At 41.1% G+C, this 23,004-nt stretch overlaps 1 long non-coding RNA gene across 1 annotated transcript in view; it reads right to left on the reverse strand.

Moving 5' to 3' along the window:
• Nucleotides 1-23,004, reverse strand: part of LOC112554030 — a 64,166-nt gene that overhangs the window by 24,403 nt on the left and 16,759 nt on the right. The window contains exon 2 of the long non-coding RNA XR_003097186.1: nt 19,802-20,953. This is a non-coding gene — a long non-coding RNA (uncharacterized LOC112554030). The remainder of the gene's footprint in view (nt 1-19,801; nt 20,954-23,004) is intronic.

Genomic DNA, 23,004 nt, shown 5'->3' on the forward strand with positions numbered 1-23,004 from the left:
TGCTAAGGCCGACATGCAAACAGACTGGCGAAGAGTCAAACAGACAGGCTAACAGGTCTTCGAACGGATAGGCACACAGGAATAACAAACAAACCAAACAAAGTCACGAACAGATGTTCCGGTAGCTTAAAGTGTGTACGTACTTACAAACACACACGATTCGATTCTGCGCGACTATAATATACCCTATATAATTATCTTCATTGGTTTCAGCATAATTTATAAACTATTTTAACAATTTTAAATAAACCCCTCCCCTTTACTTTAGGAATTTTTTTTCCTGCCTTCCTTCTTTTAATTTTTACGAGCGACTTCGGAATCTCTTCTTGCTGTTTGTCGGAAACAGTTTTCTCCCCGGTGGCCCAGACCCCGTTTCATAGCCAAAGGAGGGGTAAGGAAGGGAGGAAGGGCCAGCCCCACATTTGACAAGGGAACGTATGCTAGCCCTCCACCTCCATCCTCTCGTGGGGCGAGTAAATAAATATTCTGGGAAGGTTTCTCTGTTCCCCGGGGGTAAAGCAAGGCAGAAAGGATCAGGGTAAATGTTTCGAAAATGATCCACTCCTAATGTGAAGCAGCAGGGGCGCGCGATGGACAAACTTGCAAGATTCCGCGGCAGTCAGTGCACGTCTGTGGAGGACCTGTCTGCATATTTTCACCAGCCTCCATCTGCCCTCCCTTCTATTCCCATCTCAAGTGAGGCTCAGCACGTGACCCAATGAAAAGCTATACTATTGCTTTTGCTTGTGACTGAAGTGTGAGAGAGCAAATAAAGATGTGTTCAAAACCAGTAGACTCAAAAATATCTATTTCTGTATTATTATAGTTCGCTTCCTAGTTTGTTTGTTGTTGTTTTTTTCTTTTGCTTGTTTGTTTATTTGTTTGTTTTTTTTTTTATCATTCAGAATAATAAACTTTGGGTTAAGATCTTTTTTCCTAGAATCGTTTGATGAAAAATAATTATCAACAAACCTGTCTGAGAATATCATAGAAAATGTGGCTAATGACTGCTTAAATACAGCTAATCCTCCGTGGGTGTCACGCAACAGATTGCACACATCAGATGCCTTTACCCAAACAGCTTGCTCTCTGGTGCATGTGCATGTGTGTGTGTGTGTGTGCATGTGTGTGTGTGTGTGCGTGTGTGTGTGTGTGTTACAAAACATTTTATTGACGCAACAGCTGTTTTGCAACTTCATCGCGGAGCTGTGTGAAATACAGGTAAATCCATGGAATCTAAAGCAACCAATTTATCAAACAAAAAATAACTTTTTAAAGAACAGAGTTTGGGAGTAATGATTAGTTTCTAGTTAATTGGAATTTTCAAGCTCGCCAAATTCCAGAAAAAAACTGCTTCCATTCGCTATTTACAGCCCTCCAAACATCAACAGGTACAGGACCAGTTGGCAAACCTATGATGAAATATATCCGCCTTGGAAACGGAAAACTTTGGGCATATCCATTGCAGCTGTCGCCAACATCACAGATGAATTATCTCTCATTTTTATGGGCGATGGGATTATTTTGAGGCAGATTGCACAATGAACAATACAGGTAACACGAGAACGCCATCAAAAACTCTGTCAGAGAGGAGTAAGTCCATCGCCAGACAATGGATTAGCATCTAGGGTCTGGATCCCCTGACCACCCTAACCCCATCCTCCAATCTTCTCTCGGAGCTGTATTTGTTGAGAGATCGCTAAAGGTGGAGAATTCTAGGTCCTCTGATGGTCTCGAGGTCTACACTTCTTTGAACCTTGATGACTTCTTGCTTTTCATGTCTTTATCTACCTCTATAGCTTCTTCGACATACCTCCAATATCCAGCCGCGGCTCTTTTGAAGTAAGAAGTGCTTAGAAAAATAGTAGTCAAGATTAGCAGAATTTTCCTTTTTAGAATTTGGGATTTTTCTCAAGCTGAGGTATTAGACTTGTAATCATCTCAGTCTGCGGGTTTTAATTATTTTCATTTTTAATTTTGCCTTTGACATTTTAACCATATTTATTTATTTATTTTAGATAAAAAGGCATGGACATTATACTCCGATGTTGAATGCCTGAAAAATGAACAGTAGGAACGTCAGCAAAGCATCACAACTATTCCATCTATTTTCATCTTGTTCTTTGACCGAGTCACACTAGTTACCGAGGCAACCAGATGTACACAGGTTAGTCTAGTCCAGGACCAGTGAGGATCCAGTGAAAGACCGACTAATCATCTACCATGAGGCCAAGCTACGAAAATTCAGTCCTTGGTTCAGACAATGCTGAACTTAATTTACTCCATGTTGGACTTTTGTTTACACCTTACAAATTACACCACAACTACTTTCAATCTTTTATACCTCAACGAGCGCGTACTGAAACATACTTTATTATGAAGGATGCTGGTGAGTGTTTTTGGGGATATAGGTCTGAGTCTGTAGGATGCAGTAGGCATACTTCTGAGCCTGTTTTGAACATTTGAACATATTTCTTACTCTTTTTATGTTATGCTGCAGCATATTTGTGAACCAGCACGTGCGTGCCTCGATGTTTAATTGCTGATTTCAGTTCAGAGTCCACGAAGATTTTTTTCATTTAAGAAGAGAAGTAAGAGGGGAACGAGAAAACACATGAATCCTTATTTGCAGCAATCAATCGGTTTCAAAGACGGCCCCAATGTGTCTTAGGAAGAGAGAGAGAAAGGACGAGCGGGTGAGTTATGTCTCGTGTCCGGAGCAACTAATTGTCGCCTGCGTTCCCTGCTGTGTCTGGACAGCGCCGTTCAGGCGACAAACCCACTGCATCCTCATCTTTCGTCCTGGGACCAGGGTCATGAAGAAGAGGTAAGACCACTTTGTTAGAATGACCTAAAGACCCAAAGCCTACCAGGATCCTGGGATTATACACAGACGCAAAGGTTCTGGCTGATAATCGAGAGTTTTTCAACTTTTGTAGAGTCCACGGGTATGGTTACCGAGGGCTGGCTGTAACAATGAGCGGAGGTAACACAAACCCTGAGGTAGGAAACGGCTCTGATTTATGGTTACGGCCTTTGGAAACCATGTGCTGTGAACATGGAAAATAGAGAAGGCTTCAGACCAAGATGGCGTGTGTACAGGCTCGAAGAAACCTGCTTCTGGATCCCTTCTGCCCTCGTCCATCATCATGACGGAAAATGCACCTTCAAATATTTATATATAGCTTACACAAACAACAATCTTTTAAATGAGAGGTTAAATATGTTTTTGTGGTTGTTTCTTGACCTGCGCCATAAATGTCTAGTAATTTGATATTTGTTTATGTAGGGAAGAAGGCCTTCCTTCCTTCTGCAGCTAACGAGTGCACAAAGTGAACACAAAAACCGCTTTTCTCGCTAGCTTTTTTTTTTTTTTTGGACATTCGATAACGTGAGAAATGAGTCAGATGATAAAAACAGGAAAATAAAGTGAAAGCATTGTGACCGACTCCTTCGATCAATTGTTTCTGCGGCTCCTTGGAGGGATTGGCGCCATTTGCTGACGTCGCAACGCCGCTTGAGGCAAAACATTGGGGACCTCGCTAAGCACAAAGATAATGCAGCAATCCTAGACACAGCTTGGACCGCCACTCTCTTTCTATCTCTTTCTCTTTTTCTCTCCCCAGATCTTCAGCTTCAGTATTAGCAAGTGCCACGTATCTTCTCAACATTTGTAAGTAAAATGAAGAAATCTGACTTGGCTGTTCGCTAACACCAACGTATACCATGATGTGTCGCAAGTAAGTGTCCAGTTCAGACGCCTGCTAGGTAGAATCAGATCCATAATTACATTGGAGGTATTCAAGTTTAAAATCAACAAAACCTGTTTTTTAGATGGCGCACATTTAAATCCATCCACGCATTTTGTTACATTTTTAGAAACCTCTTCGTATATCTTTCGTCGAACTTAATCTTCTTCGCGCGTTGTCATAACAACAATGCTTTGATTGCAAATTATCCCCGAAGCGTTGACCAGCTTGATTTTTTTTAAATGTCAGACAAATTAGTTTTTAAGTGGTGTTGACAACAGCCTTGAAGCGTGTGGAGCTATTTTCTTCTTCATGTAAAAGATTTTATTTCTGCTTTTCGTTGACCTCCGCTGTTAGAAATATAAAGTTACACATCAAAGGAAAAGAAAGGAAAAATAAACCTCATCGACACCCACTAAACTAGTTTTTCTTTCCATCGATCTATCCATTTCTTGTTGCATCAAGATTCACCCACAAACTTTTGGACAGACGGACATATCTGAGTGCGGTCTTAGCAAAGTGTGTTTGACAGACAAACAGGCACAGAAGAGGTCTTAATTGCTTTAAATGCCAATCTTCGTCAAATAGGAACTTGCAAGACTTCATCGTGCTCATCATTAAGTATTTGTCTCTGGGTTCTCCTTATGGCATTGATTGGATGATGATGATGATGATGATGATGATGATGATGATGATGATGATGATTTTTATAGTTATAGTTCATTCGGAAACATGTTTACTTTTCCAGAATCTTTACGCAGATATCTTCGGGAAAAGATGTAGAATGATGACAATCTGAAAGTGTTGCACGCTGTGAAAAATTCAGCGCAATAAAAATGTAATCTTTTAAGATGACATTTTGAGCACACTGCTTACACAGAAGATGCATGGCTCGCAAATAAATAAGCCAAAAAAAATTTTTAAGTATATTTCCAGGATGCTTCCACCGTTCGTTAGAAGAAAAGACAAAACAAATTGTCGAAAAGGAAAGGGAGACGATAATGAGTACACAAGAGGACTGAAGCTTCCTAATAAGTTCCGAGACCCTCTCATCTCCTCTTTAAAAGCCTGCGAGGACTCTAGTTAGTGTTGTTAAGACCAGGACACAAATTAGCAAAGGTTGCGAAAGACCTGCTTGCTACGAGGGACAGAACAGAGCAGGTCGTTAACGATCTCAAAGCCAACATAAATTCCACCACAATAAAATTAATCAGAAAATCCGAGCCGCTTGGAGTGCGAAGGAAATTTAAAGCACAACGAAAAGATGGGTGGGAATCGTGGCATGCCCTTCACTGAATTTAGCGGTTGAGTTTTTTGTTTTTTTTTTTTTTTTTTTTTGGTAAGGGGACCACACGGGAGCTCGGCTTACTTGCAGGTTCCTAATGCCGTCTAAATCAGGAAGAATCGCGGTCTTTTTTGATCTTTAGCTAGCTGGCGATGCTTGTGTAATCAAAGAAAGCCTTTTGCGAGAGCTTTGCTTGCTTTGGTAGGAGAAAAATGTGTTAGAGCACGCCGACTTCAGCAAAATATATTACCCGAACATTGCGAGAAATACACACTGGTTGGCAGCTGTGAGCAGAGAGCGCGAGCACCCACACACAGACAAACACACAAACGCACGTGTGATCATTTGTTCTTCTAGACAGCAATATCTTTCTCTTTTATAATTACTTTTTTGTTTTGCTATGTCCTGATGCTAGAAATAACCCGTGTTCCTGCCTTCTGGTTATCAACCTATCAGAAGCCAGGTGTGCGGTGCCGGGCCTAGCGACATGCCATGCAGCGGGCCCCAGATCGCTATCCGCGCCGCGCAGTTTTTTTCCCCCACCAACCGCTGTCCTTTTCCACCAGGCGCCATCATTCTCCTGCAGACGACATCTGCTACAATTCCTAACTGGTATTTACCTAAGAACATACGGGTTTAAGAGTGACAAGAAGTTCACTGTTATTTCGGAAAGATGGTGTGCTTTTAGCGTGTTTGCTTTAATTATCATTGTATTTACTTTTTTATTCTTTGGTGTGTCGTGTAGGTGAGGTATTTAAAACATGCCAGACTGGCTAACTTTCAAATCCAATTATAGAGTTTAATTTTAAGATATCGCTTTGTGTGATGCATTGTCATTATCATCAGTTCCTCAAATGTTATCAATGACGGGAGATGCTGATCATACTACCACCCACACTATCACCATCTGCTGAAATCTCTCAGATGACAGGTCAGTTCATTCTCAGATGTAGTCCAAGTTCCTCTTTCGTCTTTTCACTACCTCATTTTTATCTCCTCTCTGTGCATTTCCTTTCAGTATCGTATTTGCAACCCCTGGGGTCGTAGTTATGAAGCGAGAGCAAGTCTTTCTCCAACATCGGGAACCCACAGAAAAGCGTCAAGTTATAAAGCGATGTCCAGACCCCGCGGACACTATTTCATGTTTCTTTATCCAAAGACACCTTTGCCACCGGGTCCAGAGTAAAACAATATATCCGGGGTCTAGACACCACTTTATTTGGAAATAATACTCTTGTCTTTGAGTTGCCCATGCTGCCCCAGGGCAACGACTTGCCCTCACTTCATAGCTACCTCCGATGATTATTAAACTACATTCCTAGAAAAATTTTGCATCATGACTTGCTACGTGAGACTAGCATGGACGAATTTGTTTTTGCCATGCATAGTCGTTACAAGTTGTCATTTTTATGTATCTGTGTTCAGATTACTCGGTCTGAGTAATTGGTTGCTTTATGACTTTTGTTTCATTTTGGTGCAAGCATTTATTTCCCTTATCCCTCTGCCAGAAGAAAAATCCTTTTCTTGGAATTCAATTTCAGAATGACATTCGGACTCAGAAATCGTCCACAGCTGACCGGTAGTTGTACTTGTAATTCATCAAATCTGAACCAATCATTGTCCAGTAAAATGCCAGAATCGTTGTAAATATCCAAGAAAATGTTGACTTTTTTCCCGTGGGTTGTTTTCACTTTACAAAAGGGAGGGCAATCGATTTATTCCTCTTGTGCGTGTACTGAGCCTGTAACCCGTTATATGCTTCTCCTGTACAAGTGCTCGTGTGACACGAGGAACAGGAATCCACGTTTGCTTTTTTTTGTTTTTTTTTTTTTTTTTTGGATTCAGGAGGATTTGGATTTGAATCGTCGCTCCTTGTTTCTATCTTGCTATTTTTTTCACGTGATTTCATTTTACCTCTCCCATTTTCTGTCCTATAATTTTGTTCTATTTATAGAAAAGTCAAATAAAGAAGTCTTTAACCCAGTAGCAGATGGTGCAGTGAAATGTGAGTGGCTCACTGTACCAAGAGCACTCACGTGTAAGACGAAAATGCATTCCAGTCTTTCAACAGTCCTTCGCCTTTCCTGAGTAATTACCTGGTAGAGGGAGTTTTCAGGGTGAGCAAGTTTTCAACCGAACGACTTCCTGTTCCAAAGTCACACGCGAGTCCCGCTAATAAGCTGCATAAAAAATAGTTTCTTTGAAAAAAAATGATGTAGTTTGTCGCCTTGCATGAGTGGTGTGCAGGCTCCAGCGTCTGGTTGCAATGGTAGATTGCAAAAGTGTCTGTCGTGGGCTCCTCATCATGGTTAACTCGGTTAGGTCTGTCGTCGTTGTTAGCTGTGATGTGGGTGTGTCTTTTGTCAGTAAGGGGTTCGGCGAGGTTTTTGTTAGCACTGTAGAGAAAGTCAAGTCAAGAGCCATCTGTCCTTCATCTGTCCAGCCAACGTCATGGTCGGGCCGGTCGAGATTACCTGCTCAAAGTGTGATAAAGGCAGATAAGTGTGCTCTAGACTCTTCATCCATCTTGCACGCCCTTTTGGGTCAAGCTTTGGTTCCACCAACTGACAGAGATTGATAGTTCGCTGGGTTGTTTGTACCGGTCTCCCTTCGTATTTTGAGTATACACTCTTACAGACTATGAAGACGTGGATACAGATGCTCTCTTTTCTTTAACATTCAGAAATCTTTCGGCTCTAGTTAGGTCCGCAAATTGCAGGACTTGTTTTTTACACAGGGATGCTACAATCTGCATACATTCATCGTCAGAAAAAATAGTTCATCTGGTCATGAAAAATTATTCTCATTTTCTTTTCTTATAAATTAGAACCTCCTACATCCCAGATAGGCAAGTCTGTGTTTCGTTTACATAAGAGTACAGACATGGCGGCTTCCGAGAACAGATACTTTGAGACATGTCTGTTTGTTTGAAACCCAACATTTTTAAGTGTAAAAATTCTAAACCATCAGAAGGACAAGCAGAACCCACCACCTGACTTGACTTTTATTTTAATCTGTTATAGACTATGTTCACTGATCACAGCTTTATACGATGATTCATCGACGCTTGAAAGTTTTGAGAATTTTTTTCTTGTTGATTTCGACCAGAAACGACAAAGTAGATAAAGAAAATTGTATACAAGGGAATGTAGATGCAGGTACTAAGTGTCGCAATGAAGACTGGTTCCAAATTGGAATGCGTGTTCCGTTGTCCGTCCGTCTTTTCACTTAGCATTGCTGCAGCATCTCGCTGCCCCAGACGTGAGCGTCTTAACGCTGCCTCCTCGGGAGGAGATCGATGAGGTCTAGCACGATAGCTTATTGTCTCGCCGCTGCTCAATACACCAATCCTCCGTTGGGTCCTTCGTTGGCCAGCGGCGAGGAACACGTCAGGGGTGGAGCAGGACAAGGACCTCATTTCGGTTAACAGGTTACATCGAATCGGAGCTAATGAGATTCTTGCACGTTGCACCCACCCTGAGCGAGCAGCTGCTCAAATATGCGATGCTGCTGCAGTTCGCGATATGTTGGACATTCTGAAGGCAGCTTTAGTAATGGCAAGGGTCTGCAGGAGTCATCCATGATACGTCCTCTTGGTAGAGGAACTAAGGAGCAAGGAAAGGTCGAGGAGAGGGGAATGAGAAGGGGGTAATGTGTTAAGAACTGGCTTCAAAAGACAACTGGTAGCCTGCCTAATGGATACTGAATAGGCTGATGTTATCACAACATGTGGTGTAGCAATCTGCTCCTCGGAGCATCGTCTTCTTTCTTTACCTTCCTTCAAGATGGTGCAAAACAGAAGATACAGGGCTCTTTCCGTGACACATCGCTTGACAGAGCAGTTTAAAGATACCAAAACAACGCCCTTTCAAAAAAAAATGGAATTATTCGGATGATAAAAGTTATCTAAGAAAGCAAGAAAAGTTTTAAGTTAATGCTTTCTACTCTGTACCAGTCAGAGAAATCAGGAGAACAAGGAAACGAATTGTTCGAAGGCGGGAAAGAAAACATCTTCTACTTAATGCTGCACCTTTGCACGCGAACAAATTGAGTTACAGAAAAAGTTGCTTCCCTGCTATAATACGGTCTGAGCTTTTTGTTTTATTATTTTGTTTAGGCTTGGAATGCGTTTTTTTCTAGGGGTGTTCTTCTTGATTGGCTTTCAGCAAAAGGTGATGCCAGAACCCGACAATTCATTGTTAGCTGTTACACCAACGGTTCAACGGAATAAGTACCTTGTAACAAAGCATTGTGAGAGACTCATCCTTGCCCTTCGGTTACTTGTCCAGAACCAAGCTCAGGTTAACCATGTAGTGAAAGTCGGGTGTCAGAGTTCAGATCTCGTCTCCGAACGCTTGTTCTTTAAAAAAAAGATTAAAAATTATCGTTTTCGCAGATAAACATTGATAACCTTTCCTCCGCAATAAACACGTTGGACCCCGCTTTATGTTGTTGTTAAGGAGAGAAAATTTAGATGGTTTGCAACCATCTTTACAGTTAAGAACAGCTCGATGTTATTTAGATGGGCTGGAGCTATTTATGTTTCATGTAAGTTTACTCAAGATAATTTCAAGATGCTTTTTTTTCAAGGGTATTTTTATTCTAGTTTGCAAAAATGTTTAGTGCGTTAGGTCTGCTAACAAGAAGATTCTAGAACATTGCACATTCTCCATTTAGTCTCTTTCTATGTACTCTGGGTGGATTAGAAGTTATATGTAGAAAAAGCGGAACATAGCTAGGTCTCTAGTCCGTTTGTTCCTCGTTTTCCGTACTTTCATTTCCGTATTTCTCTTCCCACAGTACTTCAGCCTTTTTATCACACTTCTAATGTGAAACCAGCTGTCAGGTCAGCAAGCAAAACCTCATCAGCACCATCTCCAGTCACAAGCAAAGCCAACGCACCATTGACCAAGATGTAGGTCCTTGTCGGCGGCGCTGATTGCAAACTGAGAGAGGAAGACAATTCATTTCCGTGGCAGCAATCAAGGTTCACCACTGACTGGACAGTAGTTTGCAAACTTGCGCAGATGTCTCGTCGCTGTCCCTTTTCTACCAGTAGACGGAGAGCGACTCTAAATTAAGTTGTCTCAGCCTGGACGGTCCTCTCACATCTGATACAGACCTGGAGTGGAGGAAGTTCTAAGAAAAGCCTCTATCTGAACTACGACACACTACAGACTGATGTCATGTTGACCAAAAGCTCGTAATTTCTTCCTCGTGTTTTATTTCGGTTAATTATGAAACAGAGTTATTGTCCTAATTATATTCAATTAGGTTCCACAATTGAGTGTAATAACTCTGAATGGGTTTTCTATTACATTAAGCATAAAAATATAAATCCATCTTGGTGATGGTGATGAACTTTGAGAACTGAGTCTACCGCAATGTCTGTGCCAAACGCATTTTATGCGCAAACAGTTCTGGAAGGAGTTTATGCCGCCTGACTGAGTGTTCACTGCTGTAAGTCTTGTTTTGTGAGTGGATCAGGTCCAACACGCCAGCTACCCCGGTCTTTTCACACTTCCCGAAAAAACACATTAAATGTTTTTCTCACCCTGCTGTAAAATGAGTTCTGAATTGTGTTAAATTTAATTATAATCTAACAGTTAATAAAATTCACGAAAGCGGATTCGTGTCTGTGTAACTGCGCGGTCGTTGTTAGAAGGAAATAAGAAAGCCATATATCAAGCTGGCAGCTCTCGTGGAAGATCAAAATTTGAATTTTTTTTTACAATTTCCTGTCATTTTTTTTTTCTCTCGAGTTCTTCTAGCCAAAATTTTGCCTCCCAATTGATTATGACAATAAAAAAACCTAGCATTTTTAAAACGCCCCATGTTCCTTTGATCTACCATTGCTGTCTAGCCTCGTTTTCAATTCAGCCATATGGGTTGCATGGAATACGGTTTGCGTTATCATAAATCTGAAATCTGTAATTCTCTTATTTATTTAGTCTACGATTCTCGTACTCTCCATGCTCGGTTGCTTGTAATCCAGTTCTTTAAATGCCAACAATTTTAAGGTGGGTGTACTGGTGTTTATAATCACAGAACCACTTTTAGCCCGCACGTGTCTATACAACTCGCAGGCAAGTCTCGTCCCTGCCAGAAATTACGAGAGGTTTACACAGGAGATCGCTCACAGACCTGGGTAGAACTCTGTGTTTAGTACAGTGTCTTTGGCACGCGAGGTCAGTCTTAACTCAATTCACCTTTGTCCATGTCTGGCAAAGTTTATTGCATGATTTTTATCGAAAACTTTGCCAGACTGCGACACACGTGCGTCCATGATTGTTCAGTTATAAAGGACCTTTCTACAAAATTCAAGAGTTTCGTTATTCTGATTTGCTGTTACTGTTTTTATGCCAAGCGATGAAGATGATAATGATAATGACGACGACGACGACGATGATGATGGTTACATTAAACTGCTCCATCTATATCCATTCGGTCCTTAGAACAGCATCCACCCCCTCCACTGAATCCTGTTAGCTGGACGCCTGTGGATGAGGTTCATCATGTCCTATTAGTACGACGTACACTGAGCATCCACATCTCTGGCTCTGCTTCCATTAATAAACAAGTGTTGCCAGGAGCCATTCACGGTGCACTTAGTTGTCGTTACACTGTGCGGCCCGCTTGTCAGTCCTCCTCCCAAATACCGCATCTTGACGACGCAAACAAAGGTTGTCTCCCCCCAATTTCTGTCGAGGGTTGGCCGAGGCCGCCAGGGGGCTCTTACCAGCCGTCCGGTCCTCCGCTATGGCGATGGACAAATTGGTTTCTGAAGCATCGGCCACGAAAGTCAGAAGTGCTGTCAGACGGCGATCTCCTGTGTCTTGCGTCTTCACCACCCCCTAAAAACCACCCCTACCCTCCAACCCTTGTCTCTTCCACCGCTATAATAATTACCACTGACCACTGGCCGGTCAGGTCAGGAGGTCATCATTGATTAACCTTAAGGAGTGACAAGGCATCTCTGTAGACATTTGTCTATGTAAGTCAATGGACCAAGCTGGCAAAATCTGAGCAAACGGAAGTGGCGAAAGAGGAATGAGGATTGCGAAGTTCAACTCCCAGAACGATAGTGATGCGTCACACTTGAGAGAGAGAGACCGGGCAAGAAAGAGAGAGAGAAAGAGAGATTAATGGATTTCAACTGTGAACATGACAAGGAAGCGTCATACAAGTACAAAAGAAGAATCAAACTGTTAGAAACCCAGCTGATGCGATTTTGTGCTTAAGGAAGCGTGTAAATCACTCACGACGGGTGGCTCGGTTTCTCGCCGATGTCAGCTGTCTGGCGAGAAGACCACCAAGTACTTAAAGTTGTGGGTCTGTGCTGTCAAGACGAGTGCGCTCTGCCATACAGAACGCAGCGGAGTGAACATAATATGATTTTGTGAACATAGAGAGCAAAGAACAACGTATACCGAAGATCAGCTTTTCCTTCGTTGTGACGAGACCACGAAAAACTAAAATTATCTATATTGTATTACTTCTCTTTTTCTTTTATGGGGGACTCGGAAGGAGACGAGACGGAACAAAGGAATCAGACTAAGTCACATCTGCAAGATGCTCTCTGCATTAAAGTTCATCGAAGATGTTAACAGTAATGACAATTACAATACTTTATTCATCCTTGCGGAAATTAAAGTCTGATAAAAAAATTTTACGTTTCATACTTACGTTTTTATCTTCGAATTTAGCTTCAAACAGACAAGTCATTTCCGAGATTTTTTTTAAATATTTCTTTTTTTTTTTTTTTTCTCTATACCTTCTCTTGTGTTCATTCTCACACGTTTTTTTCAAATCTTCCCTGTAGTAAATATATTCTTTCTTTCTTCTCTACTTTCTTCTTTCTATTTAAACAAAGTATATTTTTTTCTTTAATTTCTTTCTTAAAATTTGTGTCCGTGCCAAAAGGTGCACGAATGTCCCAATGCAAATGCTAAGAAAGCTGGAGGAAAGCGAATAAGGTTCAGCCTGGCAATTAAGACAGTTCTCAGCTGCGAGAAATTGCGAAAGAATCCTCTCTGCTTGCTGATTTCAAAAACATTCCACCTTCCCCCGCCCACCCGTTACCCCACCCGTCTCTTCATGTCCTATCCTCTACCTCATCTCCTAGCACACCAGTGAAAAGCTCCAGGAAATGAGCATTAGACTTTCTAAAAATAATTTCGGACACAATTTTGCCTTCATCATATTGAAAACGCTCCTGGCGTGTCACTGGAGTGACAGAGCGTTTACAAAATTCCTCTTCTAATTGCATGTTCCGACACTCGACCCTGCTCCGTACAGAGTGAGAACTACTTAGAGAGAAAGCAATAAACCCAAAGTTGAGAGGCGATCAAAAGAACAGAGAGAATGATGGGAAACGTGACCGCCACATTGTAAATCGTTAAGATAAAAGCTAAAGGTACCCCGGGTTGCTGCTGGAAATGACGCCGATTGTAGAGGAAGAAAATGAGGATTAAGAGAAAGATGAGAAGAAAAGGGGGAAAAGAAGAGAGGAAGATAGGTTTGTTGTGAAGTTCTCTTGCAGTCCAGCCTGGCGGTGTTTCACGAGGGTACACAACGGGTGGCTTTGCTTTTGGCAATGGAAAACGCAGGAGAGTCTGCAAATTTAGAAGCAAGGTCAGGCAGAGTAGCAGGCGATAATAACTACAGAAGACTGCTGAGAAGATGGCAGTGACAATAACAAATGCATCAGAACCTGCTTTTTTTTTTTGTGACAATGTCTGCATCGCGCGTTCACTCGTGTGTGAGAGAGAGAGAGGTGAGAGCTGGGTGTTGATGGGTGAGAGTATATATAGGTGAGCATATCTAACAAAATATTAGGAAATAAAATATTATTATGTTTTCGTCTGTTCTCTGCTCATTGCATCTTTCTCTTGTTTAAGCACTCACACACATAGATGTGCATATATATATATAAACACGCAAATGTGAAACACACATGCATGAAAGCACGCGTGCACACACACACCAGCTTCATCTACAACTAAGATTATTTATCAGTTCTCAGGTCTGTTTAAAAAGGTTTGTGTATGACTGTGTGTTTGAGAGAGAGAGACACACACGCACACATATACACACGCTCATAGTATAACAATAATTCTCATATCAATATACAGCTATGATTCAAGTGGTCGTCCATGTCTGGTATGTACCCAGATTGCACAACAGGGGTATGCAAATCAGAGGAATTCCGTCTTCATTGTCAATACACAGAGGACAAGAATCTGAAGTAAATCAAATAGTTCCCAGAACCGAGAGTGTAAAATTTGCAGAGACATACAGAACATGGCCGTCTACACCTTTAGTCAAAGTAAAAAAAGTTAGCGCAGACATTAAAAAACATTCTTGAACGGTAGTCAGCAGCAAAAAATAAATAAATAAATAAAAGACAGATGAACAGATGACATCAATGTTGACGAAAACCAAATGGTAACGACAGAAAAAAGATGACTGATGAGAAAAAGACGAAGCAGTCACTCACAAAGTTAGGCGAAAGAACATTACTCTCTAAAAACGAGGAAAGAACAGTCAGAGACATCCACACCATCGAGATTGACTTAAAGAGAGATACAGACAGAGAAACAAACTCTAAAAGTGACAGAAATACACAAGGAAAGAACAAACAACGAGCAACAAAGTCACAGTACAGTAAAGAACGAGTGAAAGAATGGGAAGGAAGAACAAATGACAGAGAAATAAAAGATACAAAAATGTGTGTTGAGAATCGTTTTCTCATCAATGAATTTCTGACCTTGACATCTCGCGAGAAACATCCGGAAACGAGCTGTGCGACGTTCAACAAACCCCAAAGGGAAAGAAGGGTTGAGGAATGTAAGGTGAATAGAGTTTTGTTGGGGAGGATGTCGAGTACAGTTCTAACGCTCATCACTCTGTTCAACGGATCTTTCAACTTGTTTACTTTGTCAGCTCAAAGAGCGGGACTATTATTGTTCTCCACAAAATAAGACTCGTGTATCGGGCACGCCTCTCGTCAGACGCCATGTTTTCCTTTTCAAAGACAAACCGCGTGACTTTAGAGTGGTGTCCCTTTACTCTTCCTCTCCTTTTAGGATTTCTGCAACATGGGCGGCTGGCTCTATCTATTCATCAGCTAAAAGTGGAGGTCCGGAGGTAAACAGCAGACAAGAAAAGAAACGGTCGGGTGGGTAGAGAACAGAGCGAGAGGTTAGCAGTTTCTACATTCTTTGTTTATGTTCCCAGCTCCTGGTCCAAATTCCTGACGGGATTTCATGGGAAATTAAAATGTGGCATTTTGTGCCTTTGTGTTTCAAAACTGACAAAATCTTTAAAAAAACTTTTATGTTCTTAAAGAATTCCAATGTTCTTACAGACTTAAAAACTTCCTTTCTTTCTCATTTTACTCTCTCACACACTCACTAGTATATTTTTCATTCACTCATTCACATACACCCACACAAAACCACAACCTTCCACACACACGCACGCGCGTGCATACTTGTTTACATATGAGAGCATGCAAAAGCAAATGCATGATTTTTTTTATTTGTTTTGTTCATAGGGTTAACATATTTAAGTACCAAACGTGCACCGGGTACAGCATTGTACACATCTGCACTAAACCGCCCACCCTGTTGATTCTCCTCCACACACCCTTGGCTGCAAATGACGAGCACAGAGCCAGCCTGTGAATGTTGCCAATATTGTGTCATAACTAGTTACAAAGATTAACAAAGCAGACTACCGTAGCAACCAACTCCTGTGATATTGCTACTGCACCTCAGCTAAACAGAATTTTTAGAGGGAGTGAGGTGTATGGGGGAGAGAGAGAGAAAATGGAGAAAGGAGCGGGTGGCTCTGAAACAAGTGGTGCCTGTTTATATGCGACGACATTTTAGTCAGGAACATTCCAGAAACTTCTCGCATGTCTGCTTTTTTATTGGAGTGACTCCTCATGAGGCTTCATATCAGAAATGCCAGAACACTAAATCGTACAAAACTGTCTGGGGAACACGTCAGAATAGACATGATAAAAAAAAAAAAGGACGGAACAAAACAGCTTGTTCCTTCATCCACATAACAAAGGAGCATTTCGGATGCATGGATATGGATGATAAGAATTTATCAGACTTTTGTGGACGTACTGGCGCAACATGTCCTTTGTCTTCTTATTTCCTCTTTTTTTTTTTAACTGAGTTGATGACTGTAGTGGTAATTTCGTGCGTATGTGTGTGAGAGAGAGAGAAAGATTTATGTGTGTGAGAGAGAGAGAGAGAGAACACTTTCTCGATGGAAATGAAGAAGCACGTTTTGATGAGAGTACGCGTGCCTGTTTATTTTCAGCTCATTTCCGGTTTATCTTTGCACATGAAACGGAAATCATGATGCCATGATGAGATGGCTTCACAAACATTCGCTCAGACCTGAGAGGCACTCCCCCGTCGTTCGCTTTCACGCAGACTGTCCCTCGGGGACAATCGAGGTCTTCGATCTCAAGTGCTGCAATGTCAAGGGCGACCGCGTTTTGATCCCTGTGATAGAGTGGTCCTTCCTTGGGGCGACAACCACCACCACAATGGCGGAACGCTGTCGTGCACTTTGCGAGGTGGATGGCGCCAGTGTTCTTCGTGGTTTACTTTTTCTTCTTCTGCATTTTTTGTGGTGAAAGGGGAGAGGAGTTTTATCCCTTGTCAATACATCAGTGATCCGAAGTAAAAGACGACATTTACGTGAAACAGTTTGACCCAGCGGTGGTTTGACCTATCCCTCAGTTCGTAAAAATACGGAAGACATTTTCATAATTTTTTTTTCTTTTTTGTCAGCGTTCGAAACCCAGTTAGTTCCTAGTGTCATTGCTCTTGTGGATTTTTATATGCCTAGTCCGTACAAAGTCTGATTTTAAAACATCCTGATACTAAAATGAAGCTACTTCGATTGTTCTATTTTTTTTTATTATTTTCAACAATGCTGGGTAAAATTCGTTAGAGTTAACGGTAAAGCTGCAAGCAAAATGATAAAGTCATTCATAAAAGTTGCTCCTCTTCATCGACTTGACCTTTCCGGCAGTTACCAAAGTACATTTCCCATAATTCACACAGCAGCAGCCAGGGGTAAATTACAGTAAGGACACGTCAGCACAGACTCATAATACCGTCGGCGGGGTTTCAGAAATAGAGGAGATGAGGAGGAGGAGGAGGAGGAGAGGAGGAGGAGGAGGATGTGATCTTTAAATATTAATTAACTACATCATGAAAAAATAGCTTCACAAATATCGTCGTCAATGATTACTAATACTATATAAACATGTATGGATGTGTCTATCTGTGTGAGAGTGGAGATGTTGTGTGTATGTTTGTGTTTTAGAGAGAGATCGGGAAAAGGAAGATAAAGGTTCCTATGATAGCACATTAGAAAAAAACTGAGAAAGTAAGTGCGAGAAAGGGTAGTCACAAACTTCACACACAGAACGGTTTTATAGGATGGTTAGGAACATCAGCAGAATATCATTCAAGTTAACAACATTTTTCATGCATTTAGTACAAATTGCTTCTATTTATAGACATGCGCGTGCTCATTTTGGCATAATAGATCAAGCACAACTCATTCGAACTTCATTTTCAGAATTTTTTATGGACGTATGCTTGTCTAGATTTATGGGAGAGGACTTCCATGGCTTTTTTGTGGGTACCCAACAATACTGTAAAACCATAAAAGCTCTGGCATGCTTTTAGCCTCTGCATTGGTATGGTTTGTTAGTGGTCGGTCGTCGAAAATTGAGCTCGGAGATTTTTTACGAGTTCAAGAAAGAATTTACCAGCCACAAGGATGGCATGGTTAAAAGCAGTCGGAGACGGTTTCCGGTACAGAGGTTTCCTCCATCACATGGGCAAAATTAAAATCCTGTCATGTTGCGGATTCTTTAGATATAATTGCTGACCAGAGGCCGTAGTTTATGAATCGAAGATAGGTGACTACCAGTGGGTAAAACGTGGGAAAAAAAATCGAGAAAAAAAATCTTGTTTCCGTAGTTACGACCCTTGAAGATGGCTCCTGGACCAGCGACATATATTTCTACCAAAAGAAAACATATTGAAAAAAACTCTTGGTGACTAAGGATGGAAAAGACAGTTTTGTACATCTGTTTTAAAACCGTTTTACTCATCTTCTTTCAGTTAGTTTCGAACAGGGACCACAGTTTCTTCGCGCATTTTCTTTGATCACCTGAGTGAAGGAGTCATCTTCAATACACATCGTTTGAGCTTGGCTTTGCGTGTTCTTGATTCCGATTCGCGAACCGGTTTGATTCATCTAATCTAGGCAGTTAAATTTTATTCGTCATAAAAAGTGAATGGGAAGTGTGCTTTCCTTTCAAGTAATCTGCTTCAAACTTTTTTCTATGCCTGCTTCAAGTTGGCTATTTGGTTTAATGTCTTACTTTTTTTTTCCCCTTTCGGCATGTACCTTACACACAAAATATTTATATTTCAAAGCAGACTATCAGTCCAAAAAATCCATCCCTTTGGTTTTTCTTCATATACTGCAAATGAATAATAATTTTTAATTTCGTGATTTTTTTTTTTTTGTGTGTGTATTTAGCACTGATAGCATAACTGATCATAAATATAGCCTTAGGTCGTTATCTCGCCATTCATTCTCTCTCCCGTCTATACTCGTATTGTGGAAAAACGGATTCCCTCCAGACTGTCTCTGATTGTTAATCATATACCTTTGTGTCGCCACAAAAACAAGCCGGATGATGGCGAGAAATCGAGCTGGTACTGTATGTAAATAGAAGTCGTTCTAATCGAACTGCCATGTCTACTACCATGATCTTTAAATATTTTATTTATTTTTGATTTGTTTGTTATTTTAGTTCAAGCGTACAGGTGGATATAGTCATTCTCAAGTTCCATTCCTCAACAACAACTTAGCTATTAACAATTCAGCTGCCAAAGTATTCTTCCCACATTCCGAACAACTGTCACCAGGCTAAATGTCAGTAGTGTCACGTGACAGATGTGGACCAGGAAGAACTGCCGCATCATCTTTTTCTTATGAAAGTAAATGAAAATATGAGGCTCGATGGCGTTATTAAACTTAAGTAAAACATCCGTCCTCACGAAGTTCATAAAATATTCATGCAAGGTAACTATTAGAAACAGACTTTGAAAAAATCGATAAGATTAAAAATTTTTATACTTTTTACTTCTTTCTTTTAGATGCAAGTCATTCGCTCCCTTGTTCTCTCTCTCTCACACACACACAAACACACATAAATGCAGTAATTCAAGTAGGGATACATTCAAGCATTCATACATTCAAATGTGTGAACGTTTGCATGCATAAGACACCATAACATAACGCAACATACATACATCATTCTCTCTCTCTCCCCACTTATTTTTTACACTCGCATATTGACATGAAAACATTCACAAATATTTCAGGAAAAAAATCCCAGTTGGTATTCATCAACGGAAAAAAAAAATGCAACTTTTTCAGCATAAAGCAGATCAAAGTTTATACTGATGGAACTAACGGTATGCATAGCAACCTGTTCTATTTATTTTATCTTTGTTGCTTTATTTTATTTATTGTTTGTTTGATCAACTTTTTTCTTTTTTGTCTTCGTCTTTTTTTCTTCTTTGGTTAGCATGTTTCCATTCTATTTTTTGAGTGTATATTTTTTTTAAAGGAGAGAACGTGCTAGCACTTGCTTTGAAGATGATTGGGTGCAGGGTAGGGTGTCACACGTAAGAGAAGCGCTTACCTATCAGGCACAGAAGAGCGGCGGCCAGGCACGTGATCAGGTGGCGCACGCGCAGTTGTGACGTCAGCCCCCTTCGTGCCACGCTCATCACTGGGAGACCCGCGAGAACCTTCTGCTCGCTGCCTCGAGCTCGCCAAGGCAGATTATCATCCCTCGCCTTGACGACTGCCGCCTCCTCGCCCACGACGACGAATCCTCGATGTAGTTCCTACGTCACCACACAACAACAACATCAACCTCTGACATCAGAAGCCGTGCGCACAGCTTTGGCTGATGAATTGAACAATCGCTTCTTTGGAAGTTTTATTTTCTTTTACTTTGGCTGTGGAAAAGAGAATTATTTTTCTCTGGTAGATGTCACATCGAGGATGTTGACAAGGAGGAACTTTCCACTCTGTCAGTGCACACAAGCAGGGATTGTCGCAATTACACTTCACAGATGTCTTGATGTATCAACACCTAGTTTGCTGGTCATCAAATAACTTTTCTTCAGATTTGAAGACATGCATCGACTCTCATCCAACTATTTAGATGAAATTTCGAGTTACACGTTGCAGAAGTGTGTAGTGTGACTACCACCGCACTTACAATTCACTCCTTTGACATTTGCCGAGGCACAACACAAAAACATTGAGTCACGATCGATTCCTGATAAGGTCACAACATTGCGAAGATGGGAAGACTGGCAACACACGCACGCACACACACACACACACACATACACTGCCTTCCCTTGGTAAACGCAGAGGTCTGCGGAAACGAGCTTTCACCTGCCCACCACTTGCGTTCCGCGCGCCCAGTCATCTGAACCGCACGTTTCACAAAACTTCATGTTGGTCTTGCTGGTGACGAGCTCGTGAGCCTCTCACAACCTTACCTTCTGCCCCCCTTCTCTCTATCTATCTACCCCCTTTCCTGCCTTCCTTCTAGACACCCTGCAAAGGAATGACGGGGTTGGTACTTGTGGGATTCGGTGCCACTGTTGGTATGAAATGCGCCGACAGACACAAGAATGCTTTTTTCTGATTTTTTTTTTTTTTTTCAGAAAGATTCCTCTGTGAGCGAGACAGGGTATTACTGGGAGAACCGTGCCAACAGTTTCTGTTGCTACTGCTGTGGTGCCTGTTACCGCTTCTCCCTTTGCATATTTCACTGCAAAAGAAAAAAAAAGAATAATTAGTTAAGCAAATAGTGGAGAGACCCTCGGGACTCTTCATACTCTAAGTCTCCTTTTTTCTTCTCCATCACCACTTTTGTTAAAATCGTTCAGTCTCACACAGCAAAACTTTCTTTCAAACTTGGCCCTATTACAGTTTAGAAATTTTTTTCTCCTTTTTTTTTTTTTTTGAAACTTTTTTTTTCTGATGTTAGTCCACGTTTAAAACAGATTTTCACATTAATCCTTGCAAACTAGTGTCAGAATACAAAGATTCTCTTCATATTCATCGTGAAAGTTTCCGGGTAAGGTTTCTTTCATAAACTCAGACTTTGAGAAGAAGAAGAAGGAGAAAACTGCTTTTTACGGAAGTCTAGATGTCGTGTAGACATTTGCGAGGGGCCGAGATTGGACAATGTCTACACTGGCTACGCACGCATCAAAGAGAGCGAATGTCTTCCTATGGTCGGGTCTGAAATATTGATACGATGTGACTGGCTCGGCAAGAGCAGAAGTGCTGATTAAACTCGCCCCAACGCGCGGTGTCATCTGGGATTGCAGAGTGAAGGGAATAGAAAGAAACAGGAATGTTCCCGGTCAGAATCCTGGAACGAAGGAGACACGCCAGTCCAGCGCCCGCACGCGCACGGTAAGTAGAGACTATATATAATTTGCACAGCCAGAAGGTCAGAAGGTGCGAACGCGTGCAGAAGTAACAACACGCGCGCACGCGGGTGCACACCCACTCATCCGAGTCAGAGAAGACAGGAAAAAAAAAACTTTAGAGTTCTTAACTGTATTCAAGCTTATGTTTACACATAGTCAAAAAGCGAAACAAGCATTGCATTCTAAGAATTTGTTTTTTTATTATTATTGCGCCACACAAATAACATTTCATAAAAAAATATAGTGTATTACATACTTATCAAATAAATATCTGGAAATTAACAGATCTGTCACACACGCACGCGCGTGTACACCAACGCATACACATAATGTATTGAATGACATTAACAATGAAATGAATGACGAGGAAAAGGGAGAAGAAAGGGGCATCGCACACCCAACACAGTTAAGAAAATAATATTTACTTCAAGCAAGCACACACAGCTATCGACATGCTATCTACATATCTAAAGACCCGTTTAAGATGGCATTAACATTATAATATTTAGTTTATACATATGATTATTCACACGCTTACATGTCAACTAATTAGTTATACTTTTAATTATGTAGACACATATTGTTGTTTATACATCTATACAGACACGTTCATATTATACTATTTTATAATTATAATTATCTACACAAGCTCAGAAATTCACGCTCAGTCAGCTTTCACTGAAAGTGAAAGATAATTTCTGAATTTAAAATTACAGAAAAAAAACATCGTGTGTAGTTCCGTACACAAGTACAGTGATACCTCGGTTCTCGAACGCCTTGACTTTCGACCAAATCGGTATTCGACCAGGAAATTCCAGAAAATTTTGTCTTGGAATCCGAACAAATATTTGGAACTCGAACATCCGAACGTCCGAGATGAGCCGAGTTGAGCCGAATGGCGTTCATTCTATCAGTGTGTGCAAGAGAGTCATGAAATGAGATAAAGCAAAATAGAGCTGTTAACATTTTTAATGACAATGTTATGTCCACAAAATTTTGTTGACAAATTCTTCCGTAAACTTCTGAACAGAGAACAGAAATTACCCTCTGTTTTTAATTGAAGAGGACTCCCCTTCAAAACAATAACCATCCCCTATGATTTGGTACAGTACGAAACACAATTTACTGTACTGTACATTTTTTTTGTTTGTTTGTTTGTAGGCCAGTTTAAAACGACACGTGTCCTCAAACACAATTACGAAACTAAAGGAAGAAATGCGAGCTTTGATTAGTGGCACGACATTCACGGCAGATCGTCGGGGATAAGAGATGGCTTGGGTCGAGTGGCAGGACCTGTTGCTGCAGCTCCCCCGGGATTAATCTGGCGATCAAACAGCTCAAGCTGACTTCATGGGGCTCGACCTCTCGACATTCCAGGGTC

The sequence above is a fragment of the Pomacea canaliculata genome, linkage group LG13, assembly GCF_003073045.1.
Source record: "Pomacea canaliculata isolate SZHN2017 linkage group LG13, ASM307304v1, whole genome shotgun sequence".
Classification (NCBI taxonomy): domain Eukaryota; kingdom Metazoa; phylum Mollusca; class Gastropoda; order Architaenioglossa; family Ampullariidae; genus Pomacea; species Pomacea canaliculata.